This window comes from Ambystoma mexicanum, chromosome 6q (genome assembly GCF_040938575.1).
Source record: "Ambystoma mexicanum isolate Mex_15411 chromosome 6q, UKY_AmexF1_1, whole genome shotgun sequence".
Classification (NCBI taxonomy): Eukaryota; Metazoa; Chordata; class Amphibia; order Caudata; family Ambystomatidae; genus Ambystoma; species Ambystoma mexicanum.
In genome coordinates, this window is record NC_090937.1 from 1399111949 (window position 1) to 1399127568 (window position 15620).

The 15620-nt window shown below is 46.6% G+C and overlaps 1 protein-coding gene across 5 annotated transcripts in view; it reads right to left on the reverse strand.

Moving 5' to 3' along the window:
- Window positions 1–15620, reverse strand: part of RGS12 (regulator of G protein signaling 12) — a 1255576-nt gene that overhangs the window by 191484 nt on the left and 1048472 nt on the right. The gene's annotated exons all lie outside the window — the stretch shown is intronic.

The window sequence follows — 15620 nt, forward strand, 5'->3', positions numbered from 1 at the left end:
AGGGAACGAGAAAGCGTTGCCCATGCGCCTTGGCTGGGAAAATCTGCTGGCGAACCTCTGGCACTTGGAGTTCATCGCCGTCGCGAACAGCTCGGTCTGGGGTTTGCCCCATCGTTGAAAGAGCCGATCCACTTGATCCTGGCGTAGTTCCCACTCGTGGCACGAGCGCAGATTCCTGCTGAGTGAGTCGGCGATGGTGTTTTTTATTCCTGCCAGATGGAAGGGAACCAGAAACATCCCCTGGGCGATGGCCCAGTGCCACAGATCCTGGGCCTCCTTGGATAGAGCTGGGGATCTGGTGCCTCCCTGCTTCCGGATGTAGAATATCGTGGTGGTGTTGTCAGTGAAGATCCTCACAACCTTGCCCTTGAGGGACGGGAGGAACGACTTGAGCGCCCAGAACACGGCGCGGAACTCCAAGATGTTGTTGTGGAGAGACCTCTCCTCCGGGAGCCAAAGGCCTCTTGCGTGGAGATCTCCGGTGTGCGCACCCCATCCCTCCAGCGAGGTGTCCGTCGTCACCGTCTCCTGATGTGCATGGGTCTGGAAGTCCGTGTCCGTTGTGAGGTGTGCACAGGTGCCCCACCACTGAATCGCCCGACGGAAAACCTTGTTGAGCGGGATCTTGTCTTCGAAGCTGCCCCCCGCTTGCATCCAGCGGGCGTCGAGGAACCCCTGTAGAGGACGCATCCGTAGCCTGCACAGGTGCACTAGGTAGATGCATGAGGACATCATTCCAAGGAGGGACTTGATGGATCTCACCCTGGCCACGTCCGTGGCTAGCAGGCGCTGCACCTTGCCTTCGTCCTTTCGTCCGACAGAGACGCCAATCGTTCCACTGTATCGAGCTTCGCTCCCAGAAACAGTGCCACCTACGAGGGAACCAGATGGGATTTCGTGTAGTTGATGGAGAAACCATCGGCGAGTTCTCTTGTCCTTGCACGGATGAGCCAGTCGTCCAGGTAGGGGTAGACGTGGATCCCCTGCAGGCGCAGCCGCGCCGCCACTGGGGCTAGGCACTTGGTGAACACCCTGTGTGCCGACTTCAATCCGAATGGCAGAGCTCTGAATTGGTAGTGGCGTCCTTGAACTACAATCTGAGGAACATTCGGTGTCCTTTTAGGATGGGGATGTGGAAGTAAGCATCCTCCAAGTCCAACGACGATAGGAAGTCGCCCTCCTCCAGCTGTCCCAGCATGTGCTGGGGAGTGACGATCCTGAACTTCTGTGCCTTGATGTATTTGTTCAACCGACGTAGGTCCAGGATGGGGCACCAACCGCCTGTCTTCTTTCTGACGAGGAAGTATCTTGAGTATACTCCTGAGACCCGGAGCCTCTTGGGGACGAGCTCGATGGCACCTTTCTTGAGCATCGCCTTTACCTCCAACAGCAGTTGAGTGACGTGATTTTCCTTCCTGGCCACGGGAGGAATGCGGGGACACTTCTTTTGGAATTTGAGAGTGTGCCCGTGGGCCAGGGCATCCAGCACCCAACGGTCGGTGGAGATGGACTCCCACACGCTGACAAACTTCGCCAGCCGGCCTCCCACCGGGGTGCTTCGGTGGGGGCCCGACGCTAGGGCCAGTTCAATCTTGATTGGATGCGGCCTTGGCACCGAGATCCTTCTTTTTTTTTCCGCGACCTCTGTAGGCCTCCTGGGACGAGGAGCGGGCCGCCTGGCGGTACGTAGAGGAACCACCGCCTGATCCCTTGGAGGCCCCCTGTCTGCCTCCAGCGGTACGAAAGGGCCGTCGTTGCTGAAGGACTCTCAGGGCTCAGGCTGTCTCTGTGTCGGCCTTGATGGCCTGCAGCGACTCATCCACCGTTTTCCCAAAAAGGTTGTTGCCGTCGAACGGCATGTCCAACACCCTGGCCTGCACGTCCTGACGGAAGTCTGTCGCCTTGAGCCAGCCTCGTCGTCGAAGGCAAACACTGTTGCCTAACTGGTGAAACCCAGTGTTGACAATGTCCGTTGCCACCGTTATGGCGCGGCCCGACACCACCTCACCTTCCTGCAGAATCTCTAGGGCCTCCGCCCTCTTGTCGTCTGGTAGGAAGTCCAGTAGGGAGCGATCTTGTACCATAGCTCCCTGTCGTAACGGGCCACAATCGCTAAGGCGTTGGCCGCTTTAATTGACGTCGCCGCCGACGAGATGACCCGTTGCCCCTTGGCGTCCAATTTCTTTCCCTCGCCGTCAGGTAGGGAAGTGTAGGTTGAAGCTGTCGCCCCCGCCGCCTTCTTCTTGGCCGCCGCTCAGACGACCGAATCCGGCGTCGGCTGATCCCTGAGGCGCAAGGGGGCGGGGTCGGGGACCCGGTACTTCTTCTCGTACCGGTCCCTCTTGGCAGGCGTCGTGGACGGGTTCTTCAGGACCGCAAGTCCCTCATCCCAGATATCGTCGAGTAACGGTACCTCAAGGACCGTCGTTCTCTTGGCCTCTCGCCGTTGATAGAGGAACCCTTCCTTCTTCTGTTCCTCGGGGCAGAGCTGGAAGAGTTCGGATGCCCTGGCGATCATGGCGTGAAAGGAGCCAATTTCATAGGGCGGGGAAGCTCGAGGGGGTGGTGATGGAAGGTCCATCCCGTCGTCACCACCGTCGTCATCCGTCCCCGTCGTCGTGTCCGTCGCCGCGTCATCTCTGGGATCCGGAGAGGGGGATAAAGGCTCCACGGGCCGCAAGGGCATGAAGGGTGGGGGGATGAACTTTCCTCCGCTTGCTCGGAGGGCTTCCCGACGGGCCCGGTTCCGGATCGTCCGCCGGGGTTTGTGGTAATCTCGTCCTTATCGCCGTGCATAAGGTTTGGATCGCCATCAAAATGGCCGCCGAGTTGTCCTGAGGCTTGGGCAATGGCTGCGACGGGAGGGCTGGCCGCTCCTCCACTGGGGCCTCGTCGGCACCACCGTCACTATCTTCGACCACCTCTTCGGGATCTCTCCCGTGGGATCGTACCTTCTTGAACCTCTCGTTGAGGCTCTTCACGGCCTCCACCAGCTCCTCCTCAGAGGCTGAATCCGTGTCTGTAATGGCCACCGCCCCCCCCTCTTTTTCCATCGGGGTCTTCACGGGGGTCTTGTTGATGGGCTGGAAAGAGGATTCCCTCCGTGGTGGCAGGGAAACTCTGTCCTTGAAAAAGTGCGAAAAAGCAGCAAAAGCTCGAGAGCTATAGCACGAGTACTCCCAACACATGACCGTGCGGTAAAAATCTGAGGATGGCTGCCAGGGGAGGGGCTTAGGGAGAGGGCAGTCATTGGCTGGGGGCAGTATGACCCAGAGATCAGTGATTGGTTACTACTAAGACAGATCAGAAACAAAACTGATACTGATTTTTTCTTTACCGAGGATTCCCAGCCTGACGACGGGGAATATTCATGAGCATGTGAATCCATGCCAGACCCCATGCTGGAGAAGGAATGTTTTTTCTTAACTCCAGAGGGTTCCCTTTCTTCCTCCATATCCACTAGGCTATCATCTTGGGGTGAGGATAGTAAGGCAGTAGTCTCTGGAGCGTCACAATGTTCTATTCTCTATGGGGAGGGATGTCCCAAGACCTATGGGAGCTAGGAGGTCTCGCCCTTTCCCATAAGAGTCTTGAATCGGTCTGATCGTAACCAGAGTTTGACTCCGCCTCCAGTTCTGAGTCACATAAAAAAATGTCTTGATTCCACCTCCCACTCGGTTGGTTCACTGGGTTCTTTCCATTCACTTTCCTAGAGTTCGGAAGTTCCCATGGGGTTTCACACACCAAGAGTCCTACCAGTTCACCCCTCTTAACGTGTATCACACTGTAGGATAAATTTAAGAGAGCAATGTTTACCTCATTTCCACTGGATAGGAGAGGCAGCGCTCTTAATCACCTCTTCCGGTCAGTTACGTCCAGGGGCATGAGATAGATCACTGAGTTGGTAGAGATCTCTACATTAAGTTATAGGGAGACAATGATTTTGTCCCTACTAGTAATTTAGTATTCGTGGGGAAGAAAAGATCATTAGTAATCCCTTCCGCACTCTTCCTAGCAGATAAAATGGCTTGTGAGGTCAGGGGGGAAAACCTGACTCTCATTCTTTGGCCCGAATGGCAAATGTTCTTTCAGGTTTTCTCTATAAGCCCCAGTACACTGGAAGAAAACATGATTTGTGCAGAGCTTTTCCCCCAGGTATCATTTGTGGGAGTGGAATTAGTCTGGGACAATTTGGAAAATATCATGGTGCCCCAGTTTTGTCAACCAGGTCAGATCCAACTCCCGACACCATAGAAGACGGACACACAGGGGGCATGGTTTTGAGAAAAGACTTTTATTCTTTAAAGAAAATAAAGAGAAAACCCTACATTTTCCTAACTCTAAAAGGGGTTTCCCTGCCTCAACAAAAACACTTAGTAAAATGTCAGAATGTCTGATAATAAAGAGTCCACCATCCAGTATCAAAATCCTACTTCTATTCCTTACAAACTAAAGTGGTTTACTGATGTCTTGGTCCAGAAGAATGACTCCCTTCCTCCGGACATGTACAGTTGTATACAACTGGCAGTTCAACAAAGTAGGATGAAGGTCTCCCTTCCCTTGGCCTTTCCCAGGCTTATTTTCTTAAAGCCACAAGTAGATGGAATGTCTCCCTTCCCCTGGCTTTTCTCAAGCCTTTGATGAGCCCCTCCAGTGACTCACTTGGACAGACCTGTATTTGACCTTACCAGGTACTGCAACGAAGAAGTGGCCTTGTTGGAGGACCTTGTCCTCACGCACAGTTGGGTCCTTCACCTCTGTGTATACTTGACTGGTTCTTCAGAGTATCCCTCAAACACTACCCTGCCAAGAATACTGTCTCTCCTCTAGAGGGCCCTTGACCCTGTAAGGATTGCTTATTTTTGGGTTCCAGACCCCTTCACATTGGTTTCTTTTTCTTGGGTCTTTGACCCCTTCACACTGGCTTCTCGGTTCCCAGACCCCGTTATATTGGCTTCTCGGGTCCCAGACCCCTTTATATTGGCTTCTCGGGTCCCAGACCCCTTTATATTGGTTCTCGGGCTCAGACCCATGCATCTGTGTTTGTCTTTCTCAGGCTCGTAACCCTTCTATATTGGCTTCTGGGGGGCCCAGGCAGGTCCCTTTATCTCTGTTTCTCAAGTGCCCTTGAGGTCCCTGAGCCGCCCAGTACCTTATGTATGGGTTCCTGGTCTTTCACCTTTTACTAAGGCCTCCTTGTGTCTTCCGACTGTGGTTCTGCCTTGTTTCCTGTTCGCACGTTGCTGTACGCTGCTTTCCAGCACTTCCTGGGAGTCTGGCTGTGTATACCTGCCAGACAGTTTTCCCCAGCCTCTTACAGAATTCGGTCTTCGGTTCTCTTACAAGCAGGTAGGGACTCTGCCTCTCCTTCCACCACATCCCGGTCAGTAGCTGCAGGTTCAGCTCTTCCGTCCACGCTGTGGCGGCCTTGCTTGCAGTTCCTCCGGGGAGGGACTGACAATATTGTTGGTCCTTCAAGTTCCACAAGCACAAAAGCTAGACTGCTCAATTAGATGATCTTGTGGATTCTTCCTGGTCCAGAACTTCTTCCACTTCTCAGGATATTGAGGTGATGGCTCAATAGAGTAGGTCTTGCTCTTCCTCGTCTCAGTAATTTGAGGAAATAATTCAGTGGGGTTGGCCCTAATCTTCCTCGTCCCAGTATTGCTGGTCCTATTGTTATAACATAGATACATGGGGGAACTAATATAACTTATATAATCATATATATAAATATATATTATATAAACTTATATAATATCGCACTCTGAAACACTTGTGTATGAGGGTGTATTATACCACGTTATTCCCGGGATGTCCTCCCTGTATCCCAGAGGGGGAATCCCTCCCCAGGAGATGCACCCGGTGAGTGCCACCACTAGGGGGACTATCACGTAGCGGCCTCATGGAAAGGGTCTCTTCCCCGGAGAAAAGGGACATCATAAGATTTGTCACACTGCACAGATCACCCATTGGGTAGGAGGAGGGCACAGGCATCCAGAAGAAAGCAATCTGGAGTGGAGGGTAACTCAAATCCCTACATTCTATGCTATATCTGACACTAAAACTAGAAAAATCTGCAGTGCAAATCTAAATGCACTGAACAGTAGAAAGGTCACATGGAGACAGAGTTTAACAGTGGTATGGATACTTCTTCCTTGTAGGCAGATACAGGTCACACATCCGATTCAGGAGATGTAGTGAAAACCCTCAAGAAGCAGGTACCCATTCAAACTCGTAGAGAAGATACATAAGGGAGATCTAGAAGAAACAACAGCAAGGAAAGGTATTACAGTTCTTTTCTTTCCAAAGAACACATAGGGTATGTGAAGATATCATGAAGCAAGACACAAACAACAGATTTAAAGTTCAAAACAAAATTATTAAATCAAATGTCAGGATGGTGGAAGTCTTAACTGGCCGTATGCTAGGGTGGGATTTCCCTACCTCAACCAAACTAAGGAAAGTCTTGATATAACCTTTCCCAAGTTCTACAGTTCCACAAATCCTTGAGGATCCCTTCCCCCAGTGTAAGGCAATTCAATTCCACACAAAAGGGTCTTGGGGGCTCTGTCCACAAGGCAGCATTGCAGTTCATAAAGCCTCAGGGTTCCCTTCCCCAAGACTCCAACGTATCAATTTATACTTGGCTTCAAGCTTGCAATGTTCAACAACACTCCAGGTCAACTTGACACTCCTTCTGGATTGCATTAACGGGTCACTTAACATGCTTCTTCTTGGTTTGTTTCACAATGTCTTTGGCTTTCAGAAATGAGGGTTCCCAGGTCTAGGCGCAGTTGTCAAACCACACGGATCACCCATCACAGGTCGTGCAACCAGTAACCCTAGGCTCTTCAGCCCACAAAGGTTCTTCTGTATTTGCCCATATATACAGATTCACATTCACTTAACTTCTCCTTGTTGGCCTCTTGGCTTTATGTGCAGGTTCGGAGTCTCCTGGCTTCTCCTGGTTAGCCTCTTGGCTTCGCCACTATGTGTCACATAACCTTTGCAATTCTTTGGCCTTGATGCTTTGTATTCATTCTTAAAGTTCACTTTGTAGTGGTCTTATCTATTCCCAACCTTTCTGTCAGGCTCTTTCATACTTGCGCTCTTATTTTGTACGTTCGTTTTCAAGCGGGCAGTTTCGAATTTAGCTCTCATCAGTACCTCGCTTTGCCCACAAAGTTTTTCATTCAGTTCAATATACAATGTTTGCTTAATATCTAATTTTCAAGTGAAGTGTTCATTACTTGCTTGGTATTCAAAAGTGTTCAATACATCATTCAGGACTATATCCAATTACTTTCAGATAACTCAGCATTCACAGATTGTCTGTTTCAGTTCGTTCGGCTTTCTCAGACACAGGTCACTATCAGCGAGCGCCCCGGACAGAGTGTTACCTTGATTACACTCACGGGTTGTGTGTGACCACTCTCTACTGATTCACTGGTTCCCTATTTGATCCTCCTGGATCCACGAGCTTCACCTCTCTCACAGCAGCCACCGAGAGCTCTGACATGCTTCTCTCCAGCTCGCTCTGTCCCCTGCTCTCAAACAGGTCCCTTTCCATGGTGCGGAGCTCTACCTTTTATACTCCCTAGGGTCCACAGGTGTGGATCAGTAAGTTCAATTGCCTGACCTCTATGCAGCCTATTTGTGGGACATGCCTGACTTCCCCAATAGTATTCTTTCAGTTTTCTTTCACTTCTCAGTACGAGTGGTGAAAATACCTCTTCCTCGTCCCAGTACTTTAGCAGATTGAATGGGGAGAAGTCTTACAGTAGCTCATAAAGGCCAGATGAGAGTTAGGTTGATTTTCAGAGGGAAAAGGGGGATGCCATGTCTCGCCTTTGGGTACCCCACCCCCAATCCCCATGGACCCTTCACCCCGGTGATCCTCCCTTGCTTCTCCACCCCCAGGGTCAAGATCCAAAAGAAATGGCTGTTAGGGAGATTTATCATTTGTATTCTTCATTCCCTCTCCTAGTGAGACACCCAGCACTTTTTGCTGGACTTCTGAACCTTTTTCTTTATATCCTGAATGAGTGGAGCCTTTTTCCACTCATTCCTTCTTATGGGCTCTACACCTTTTGGAACTCGGTTCTCTGTGTGTTACTTTTTCTATGTAGTCTACTTTCCTCCATATCTCTTTTAAGGCAATTGTTTTTTACTATTGCAGCACACAGCTCCTTATGGGCAGTGCTGCTGGGAACCCTTTGTGCGCTCCTTTGAGATTCTTCACCTTATCCTTACTTTCTACTGTTCTTAAGGATAGAGAGATACTTTGCATCTTTCCTAAAACTTTACATTCTGAGATATTGGTACACACCACCTTATGTGGAGTACCACCCTTCTCTCTGCTACTGTGAATTTTTAGTCTTATAGATAACCTTCTAGTTATGGCTGATGGCAGTGGACATGTACTACCGACTATTGTGCTATTTTTTACCACGGACTGTATTCACAGTCCCGGCTGTGCACAATAGGGGCAACCAAGGTACAAACCTGGGGGCTTCTTTCTTGTTTTGCCATTTCTAGCGTGGTTGTTCTTCGTCAGCCCTTCTTCTACCATTCTGGGAGGTGGGAGGTCTGTGTGAATGTTTTGCCTTTGGCGGAAACCCTTGGGTGTCCCTGCGTAGGCTCCAGTATGTCTGGGCAAGCAGGAAGTGGGGGCAGAGTTTTACCTCTGCTCGTTGTCTGCCTGAGTGCCTGAATGGAACCAGCTCCTGATTAGACAGCCACCCGCCCCTTTCTGTAGACTGTTGAGGTAGATCGCAGAGGAGTGTGTGCTGCCTTTGGCGGAAACCCTTGGGTGTCCCTGCCTAGGCTCCAGTATGTCTGGGCAAGCAGGAAGTGGGGGCAGAGTTTTACCTCTGCTCGTTGTCTGCCTGAGTGCCTGAATGGAACCAGCTCCTGATTAGACAGCCACCCGCCCCTTTCTGTAGACTGTTGAGGTAGATCGCAGAGGAGTGTGTGCTGACACTGAATAAAAGATGAGTTTCCCGAGGAAAAAGGCAAGTCGGCCACTGGAAAGTGAAGAAACCAAAGAAGAAGACTACCAGAGACGCCCGTAGACCTTTTGCAATACCGTGAAGCAACCACAGTTTTCCTGACCCCGTTTTCTATGCGACAGAGGAACTCCGAAGAGGACAATTCCTTCCGTTTTGGTTCGTGGGACCAACCAGCCCTGAGACAATCTACAATCTGAACCATCTCCCAAGGTGCTGTGGCGTTATTGAGCTTCAAACCGCAAATACCAAGGGACCTACGACCCAATCATAGTGCATCATCTTGCCAAGGCTGAATCTGTCCAAGTCTTGGCTGAGCTCCAGGTGAACCTCCACAGACACAATCCAACTCATCCAAGTCCCCTCACCAGAGTGCAGGACTCCAGGAATCGATGAAGATGGACCGGGCGAAACATGTCCTTTGATATGATATGAAATGGCTTTTATAACGCGCCTATACACAAGTGTTTCAAGGCACGACGGGGCAAGGGAAGGGGTACAGAGGGAAGACAGACAACGATCCTACTTGGCCAGGTGTCATTCAAATCGTGCAAGTGCATGGGAAGAGGGAAGAGGAAAAGTGCGGAGGGGGTGGGGACAGTGCACTACATGGGGTAAAAGAATAAATAAAACCAAGAGAAAAGCAGGGCCAGCTGGTAGCAAGTGCAAGGGTAAGTGCAGACATCAGGTGTCAAGTGTTAGTGGGCAACTGTAGGGATACAGAGAACAGTCCCCAAGTGCGGGGGTTGCCAGGGAGGCAGTGCAGGTGTGTAACTGGCGGGGGAGGGCACCTGGGCCCGAGATCAGTGGGTGGCCAGGTAACCAGTAGTTTCAGCCATGAATTTAGCAGGGGAGAGCAGGAGAGAAAGCAGAAGCAAAGAGGAAGGTTTTGAGGTGCATCCGGAACCGGAGATGGTTTTCCTCAAGTTTTAGGGAGGCAGGGAGGCTGTTCCAGAGGGAGGCCCCAGCCGAAAAAAGAGCTCTACCACCAACTCGTTGCTTGGAGAAGCGACTGACCCTGAGGGAGTTGGAGGCGGATGAGCGAAAAGGTTGAGAAGGAAGATATTTAGGAAGAGAGATTTGAAGGTATTGAGGCCTCAGGCGGCCTTGTTGACAATGCATAGGGTTTTGAACATAATCCTCGCAGCCACTGGGAGCCAGTGCAGAGATTTCAGTCCTGGAAGGATAAGATCCCTAGGCTTGAGGCCAAGGACAAGTCTCGCAGTCCTGTTCTGGATGAGTTGCAAAGGGTGGAGAGTAGAAGCAGGCAGATTTAGAAAGAGGCTGTTGCAATAGTCCAGGCTAGAGAGAACCAGAGCTCCGGAGACAGTGAGTTTCTGGGGGAAGGAGAGGAAAGGAAAAATACCTCTTAGGAGGCGCAGTTGGTAGAGTGACTTCTTAGAGACATCAGAGATGTGGGGAGGGAAGGAGAGTGTGGAGTCGAAGATGACCCCAAGGTTTTTAGCCTTGCAGGTGGGAGCAGGAAGAGGGCCAAGAGAGGCCGGCTAGAGAGCGACAGGAAAGAAGGGAGCGGGTGTGCCGATGAGAAGAATCTCAGTCTTTGTTGGTGTAAAACCGCAGACTGGTCAGAGAAGCTGATGAAATCTGTGCCAGAGGCCCATCGTCGAGACTGGTTGGTGAGAGATCCCGTCCATTGTCCTGCCTTTCGTCACCAGACCAAGGAATCTGAAGGTCGGGTCCAGGGCGCCATATGGAGGAGAATCCTGCCACAAACATTTCTTCAAACCAAAGGTACTGTGGGGAAAAAGGTATTGCTTACCTTAATCCGAAAAGTCACTCCAGAGCATTGGAGTGCACATAGAGGTGTCCAGCGTACCCCACTCTTACGTCCGACACAAGATGCTGCTTTTGTCCTTTTAGCGAGTCCTTTAACAGGGGTCTCCAACGTTGGTTTAATCTTACTACAGCTTTAACACTAGAGACTTGAAAATATTCACAGAAGTTTTCATTTTTCTGCTGCTTTACAAGACTTTGCGCCTCTCTGAACTGCCTTTCAGCTAGTGTTGCGTTTTGGACTTTAAAAGCCTTGCTATGCGAGGAAACTGCCTTATGTGGTTTTGCTAACTAAATACAAATACTGTATATCTTTGTGATTGCTTGAGTGTGCGTTATTACCGATAATACGGTAGAACTGTCAGTGTCAAAAGCTGTAACAAAAGTAACCGTGAGCACCTACAAACTAGGCAGTGGCCTTTGAAAAGTCTCTACAAGTAATCTTATGTGTTTTGGTTTAATGTGTTGAGTATTTAAAAGTATATCTTGTTTAAATATGATAAATCTATATTTTCATATACATTTATGTGTCTTTCTTTGAATTGCATTACTAACTAGGGTCAGTGTACTTACATACAGCTCACATCTTCCTTTTATGATAAGCCTGACTGATCTACCACTCTACCAAGGTTCCGTGAGAAGTACAGACTGATAATAAGAGTAGGAGACCTATATTCCATTGGGATAGTTTTATAAAATCTTAACTCAAGTGGACTTTAGGAAAACACCCCTAACAATGGTCTTTCCCTGAGAACCTGAGAAGATGATCCAAGGGGAGTAGGGGTGAGCATACCCTCAGGTGTCTCACAGGTGCTAGTGAGAAAACCCTGCAGGAGTGCCCGAGTTAATCATTATTGAAAAAGTCCTTACATTTAGAGACATAAGTATTACCCTTAGAGCAACTAGGAAAATTGGTCCAGTGGCACATACATCAAATGGTCTTTACCTCCCTAGACTTTACTCAAAATGGTTCAGAGAATATGAAGTTCCTTTAACGAAGGAAAGCAGAGGCTGTGCCAAATGAAAAGAAAATATGTACCAATCTTTCCAGCCAAGTTGACCGTCTTGGATGGAGAGATATCAGTTCTATGAGAATTCATCGACAATGTATTTTCTTTTTTTTACTGTGTTAACCCCTGTTCTCTCCATATACATTTGTTCACCAATCTCTCCACCTCCCGTTAAATTGTTACTCTTTTGAAATTCGCAAATCCCTATTTTTTGGGATAAAGGAAGTTTCGTTCTTAAACATAATTCCCAAAAATAAAGGTTTTCTCAGAATAACTTGGTTCTTTGTGACACGAACGGAAGAATAGGATTGGTAGAAAAATAAGTCACTATACTTTAGAAAATATCCGGACATTGCATAAGTAACTTGCAGGCGGTAAGAGCAAGAATGAGTGCAGTCCAAACCAATGATCTGCAGGAAGACCCCCAAGTTGTTTTTATGATTAAGGGGATTAACTGGGTTAGGAGGATGCAACATCAAACGACATAACAGGCTGTAAAAGTGAGACTAGTTCAATATCTGCTTTATACCCAATCAATCGGGCTTAGACATTCACAGAAGCAGGATGTGAATAGACTCCCTCAATCTTGCAGGGACATGTACTTGACAACTATTTGTGGGAATGGCTTTCATAGCATGACCACAGACTCATATTATGTGTGGATCTCGGTTCTTTACTTTCTCTGCATAAAAACAATATAATGACGGGGACCAGATCTATAGATTTCTCTCACAAGAAAACCTCTATCCATTTCATATCTTAACTTAAATAAGATCTTCAAACTAAAGTCAACCACTAAGACGTTTTCATGTAACATTATGTTATGCCCATTAGCCTTTTGAGACATCCGTAGCTGCAAGCTGCACAATGGAAGACTTGGCTTTGCATAACACAGAATTCATCATTATTTCACTAAGCTCTACCACACTCTTCTGCTCTGCTCCCTTCACGGAGTAGACCTGTATCAGGTTATCTAATTGAGAAGAAATATTTGTACATAGCCTTTGCATGTTTTTTGCATGACCCAAATCCCAAGAAACTTCAGTTACATAGCATTTTGGGGATTTTCTCATGCTACTTTAAGAATGGCAAGTGGGGGGTTCACAAAGTGGTACCTGTAAAGAGTGGGAGCTAAATGTCAGCACTTGACAAAATAAATAGAGTGCTCCAACTCAAAAGAGGTTTCACATAAAATGGTCTTCAGCTCAAATGGGTAACACACAATTTAGGATTACTAGTACTGCTAGATGTCAATAAAATGAATTGCTAGTGCAAAGACCTGACAAAAACTAACTGGAAATATTTAATCTAAATGTCTTCCTCTAAATATTCAATGAAGTGGTGTGTTTTCTGAACTTAGATTGATTAGCTCACAAAGAACAGAAGAACAACCATTGCACTATGCAAACAGAAACTTATTTTCATGAATTAAAAATAATTATGATCACACGGTCTATGGGAAACGTGAAAAGAAGGTTGAATATTGGGTGATACTGCACTGCACAATCAGTGTATGAAGAAATTAACATTTTTATTAGTCCGATTTAAAGTGAGCAAGACATATGTAAAATATGTGAAGCTGATTTGATGACATGGCCATGTGATAGTATTGATCTTATTACAACAATGTACTTTTAATCGAGTTTTGGAGAATAGCCTTTACCCAGCTACCTGTAAACGAGCTTGATTCAGACAATACTGCTTAGCTCTGTGTTTATTGACATTACTTAAGGCAAAGGTTGCAAAGTGAATGCGTTAACTGTTAACGGAATGTTAATGTTAGCAGAATACACCATATGACCGTTTTAGCAATTATAGCCTTGATAAACGTTCTTGTCTGAAATGCATTCAGTTAGGTCTACACATCTGGAGTCTTTAAAGAAAGAAAAGGATTTTCAGGAAGGAAAAAGAAACAAAAGGTAAAACCAGTCAAGCATATCTAAATCTAAAGTTTATTGCATTTGTAAGAAATATGAAAATGCAAGTAAAAGCCTACACAAAGACATCTACAGGGTAGTGAGTGGGAAAGACACAATCTAAAGTTCAATGATTATTTATGAATGTACATCATGCATCAAGATAATGCAAAGATTTGTTTACATTTTGTGAAGAATTTTTATATCAGTGCCTCAGGTTATTCACACCTTGACAATTTATCTTCAAGGCAGGATGAACTTCATTTGAATGCATTAATTTGAACAGGAGTGGGTATAATCTACGCATGGTTCCGAAACTGCACTTAAGCCACTCAATACAAAACTTCTAAAGTTTGTGTTTCAACAATGCACACATGCTACGCTAATTTTGAGATTGGGTGTCTGGAATGACTACTTAAGACATATTTGCAGAGGTGAAGCCTCTATGAAGAAGGATGCTTCTCAGAACAAAAGTGTGAAATACCTGAGGCCGATATAAATGCAAATACAGCTTGTAAACATGTAATACACTCTCATGCATGCATGCACAAAATAATTGCACAACTTGGAAATCTCTGCTCTGATCAAGAGTACTGAATACTGCACAGCAAATTATACAATGATTATATAGAGCAAACAGGTTGGGACATCAGGAAAAGTCAGAAGAACAGTAAATTCTGGAAGGCAATCAAAGACAGTTATTGACATGTCATACATAACCAGTGCAGCTGATACAGTACAGACAAGAAACTTTTAATTTAATGCTGGGATTTAGAAGCAAATGTCATGACACGAAAATGTAATTTAACGTTTTCAGAGTTGGGTCCTGCATTATTGCCAACATTTTAATTGGTGTGTTTTAAACACATACTGCAATTACTGTGTCTGGTTTACCATTAACATTAGTGGTGCTGGCCAGCCTACGGAATGGAAGGCAATAGAGGACACCTCATGAATTCACACATGATCTACTTATATATTGGAATTTTTTGAAGTGATGAATAAGACCTGTGCTTCCGTGGACGACTATCAGACTAACACACAGACCATGCAACCTGCTTAATGACAGTGATAACATTCAAAAAGGTTGTACTTTCTTAAAATGATGCCCCAGGTAAATACAAGATTTGTGTATATAAACCTTAAAAGTATGCAGTCGAAATAATCTGCAACTCTGGGCACAAATAAAGTTGACCCAAAGGATGGCAAATGTAGTTACAAAAAAAAAGAAAGTTAGTGGTCAGATTGTCTAGTGAACACTACTGTCATGCTTGAAAATTGTGATTGTGCCTTTCACAATCGAAAGGCACAATCGAAGAGCAAGATTGCAAATGCTCCTGTAGAATTACATGGCAGAATATCCCACTTCATAAGTTGATATTGCCTTTAATGGCATATGTTTTGCAGAAACCATTTGAACTTTGTTGTTTTAGCTCTAAATTAAATCATTTGGCAGAGTAGCTGCAAACATTTCATTATTTCAAATGCACTCTTCTGTGTGCACCGTTAATCCCACAGGAATTAACAGTAACAACCAAAAGTGAAATACGTCAAAGTGAAGGAACATTTTACAACCAAGGTTGCAGAGATGTCAAAGTTTAAGGTCTCCAGCTCAGGAGAATTTAAAACGGGACCATGAAAAATCCAAGGTGTATAGCAAATTAGAAATTATTTTGTCCGGCAGCTGTGATTGCAACTAATATAAGAAATTCAAAATGGACACAAAGTGTTTCTAATCATGTGACAACAGCAGGGTCTCTTAGAAGGTGGTGCATCATTTACCAGCAGTGGTTCTTCAAGTGAACAGAAAATGGACCAGTACGTTATTTACATATAAAAAAGTCCTATTTTTAGTGTTCTGTTGAAGTTATTGCACATAAGACATAGCA